The sequence below is a fragment of the Chiloscyllium plagiosum genome, chromosome 39, assembly GCF_004010195.1.
Source record: "Chiloscyllium plagiosum isolate BGI_BamShark_2017 chromosome 39, ASM401019v2, whole genome shotgun sequence".
In the NCBI taxonomy this organism is placed as follows: domain Eukaryota; kingdom Metazoa; phylum Chordata; class Chondrichthyes; order Orectolobiformes; family Hemiscylliidae; genus Chiloscyllium; species Chiloscyllium plagiosum.
The window spans coordinates 22,025,619-22,028,526 of record NC_057748.1 but is presented as its reverse complement, the minus strand read 5'-3'; the positions used below and the strand labels follow the sequence as shown (position 1 = coordinate 22,028,526).

At 42.6% G+C, this 2,908-nt stretch overlaps 1 long non-coding RNA gene across 1 annotated transcript in view; it reads left to right on the top strand.

The window, feature by feature from the left end:
- LOC122541986 overlaps positions 1-2,908 on the top strand; it is an 8,095-nt gene extending 5,187 nt beyond the window's left edge. The window contains exon 3 of the long non-coding RNA XR_006309737.1: positions 2,841-2,908. This is a non-coding gene — a long non-coding RNA (uncharacterized LOC122541986). The remainder of the gene's footprint in view (positions 1-2,840) is intronic.

Below are 2,908 nucleotides of genomic sequence, written 5' to 3'. Positions count from 1 at the left end.
GGGGAAAGATATAAAAGAGACCTAAGGGGCAACTTTTTCACACAGAGGGTGGTACGGGTATGGAATGAGCTGCCAGAGGAAGTGGTGGAGGCTGGTACAATTGCAACATTTAAAAGGCATTTAGATGGGTATATGAATAGGAAGGGTTTGGAGGGATATGAGCCAGGTGCTGGCAGGTGGGACTAGATTGGGTTGGGATATCTGGTTGGCATGGACGGGTTGGACCGAAGGGTCTGTTTCCGTGCTGTACATCTCTACGACTCTATGACTCTACAGCGCAGAACAGGCCCTTCGGCCCTCGATGTTGCATCAACCTGTGAACTAATCTAAGGGAAAAAGTGAGGACTGCAGATGCTAGGGATCAGAGCTTAAAAATGTGTTGCTGGAAAAGCGCAGCAGGTCAGGCAGCATCAAAGGAGAAGGAGACTCGACGTTCCAGATTCTCCTTCTCCTTTGATGATGCCTGCTGCGCTTTTCCAGCAACACATTTTTAAGCTGTGAACTAATCTAAGCCCATCCCCCTACACAATCAAATTCTACTATCTGACATGGTGGGATTTAACCCCAGGTTCCCAGAATATTACTTGGCTTAATATTCTTATGATAATACCACAAGGTCATCACCTCCCCAAAACATTGATTATATCAAAAGGTTAAACTAAATTTGCCCTTAAAAATTAGCCAGAGGATATGGAGCAAAGGAGGATAATTAAAGGAAGAACCACATATGAATATTTACTAATCAGATACAGAAAAACAGATTACCTAAGTTTCATAGGTCTGTTAAAAGGAAGAGATTTGAAAACAAATCTACATCCATTCATGTCAGAAACAGGAGAATTTGCATTGGGAAACAAAAATGGCCAAGAAGTGAAATAATTGCTTCATGTTTGCCTTCATCAAGGAAGATTCAATAAATCGCCCAGAAATACTGAGATCCAAGGGACTAGTAAGAATGAAGAACTGAAAGCAATTAGTATTCTAAGTAAAATAGTATTGGAGAAATTAATGGGTTTGATAATTGATAGATCCTGATATCATAACTTGGTGACTTGGAACCTAGAGTGTTGAAAGAAGTGACTATAGAGATGGTGGATGCATTCATGAATATTTTATGCAGTTCTTTAGGTTCTGGATGGTTCCTATAGATTGGAAGGTTGCAAATTTAACCTCATGATTTAAATAAGGAGAGAGGGAGAAACAGGGAAAATCTATTGTAGAGAATGTGATAACTGAACACTTACAAAATAATGATCTGATTGGGCAGAATCCACATGGATTTACAAAAGGGAAATAATGTTTGAAAACAGAGTTGGAGTAAATAGCTTGTTCTGAGGTTGACAGGTTGTGACCAGTGGGGTACAACAAGGATCAGTGCTTTGCCCAACTGTTCACAGTCAGTTTCAATGATTTGGATTCAAGGACCAAACGTAGTATTTCCAAGTTTGCGGATGGCACAGAGCTAGGTGGGAAATATGTTGTGAGAACAATACAAAAAGACTTCAAGGAAATTTAGACAGACTGAGTAAGTGAACAAGAATTTGGAGTAGGTGAGCAGATGGAATATAACGTGGAGAAGTGTGAGACTATCCACTTTGGTAGGAGGGACAGAGGTGCTGAGTTTTCTTTGCATGCTGAGAGACTGGAAGGTTAGATTAAAATAGATTCCCTACAGTGTGGAAACAGGCCCTTCAGCCCAACAGGTCCACACCGACCCTTCGAAGAGCAACCCACCCAGACCCATCCCCCTACACTAACACAATGGGCAATTTAGCACAGCCAATTCACCTGACCTGCACATCTTTGGACTGTGGGGGGAAAACCGGAAAAAACCCAAGCAGACATAGGGAGAATGTGCAAACTCCACAGTTGCCTGAGGTGGGAATCGAACCCAGGTCCCCTGGCGCTGTGAGGCAGTAGTGCTAACCACTGAACCACTGTGCTGCCCCTTTGATGGTCAAAGCATCCTGGGTGTCCTTGTTCATAAATCACTGAAAATAATATGCATCAGGCAGGAAGGAAGACAAATGGTATATTAGCCGTTATTGCAGGAGGATTTGAGTACAGGAGTGTAGGTATGTTGTTCCAGTTGTACAGATTAGACTGTGCCTAGGCTACTATGTATAGTTCTTACTCACAGGATATACTTGCCCCAGAGGGAGCACAGCGAAAGTTCACCAGATAGATGGTTTTAGGAGGACAGATTGATGAGATTCTTATGGAGGTTAGAAGAATTGGCGATCTCAGTGTAACTTGCAAAATTCTTAAAGGGGAGACAGGGTGGGTGCAGAAAGGCAAGTTGCTCTGGGTGGGAGGGACTCGAGAACCAGGATCAGGATTAGGGACAAGACTTTTAGGACTGAGATGATGAGGATTTTTTTTTCACTCAGAGGATATTGAATCTTAGGAATTTTCTGTTCCCAAAGTTAGCAGAGGCTTCGTCTTTGAGCAGGTTCAAGAAGTCAGTATATTTCCAGGTATTGAAGATAGCAGGGAAATTTAGAATGGAAGAACAGAGGGTCTGAAAAACCTTCCCCTGCTCCAATGTTCCTCAGAACAAATTAGCAAGTAGATTACAAAGTACAAGAATTTGAGTAGTTATAACGTAGGACTTCAGTCATCTGAATGTAGACTGGGACAGCAAAGGTTTAAAGTGTAAAGAAGCAAAGAATTTGAAGAGTGTGTTCCGAAGAGGTTTTTTACCATCAGCACCTTCCCAGTCCCTAGTGAGGAAGGAGGGCATTGCTGGACCTGACTCTTGGGAAGTCTCAGGCTGGGACCTCACCTGTTGCTGTTCCACTGGTGGCTGTTACTAACTATACACCCCTGTCTTCTTGCAGTGATGATGCAGGAATCCAAATTGAATCAATTCCAAAAGAGACAACTTAACAGAAAGCTTCAGGGTGAG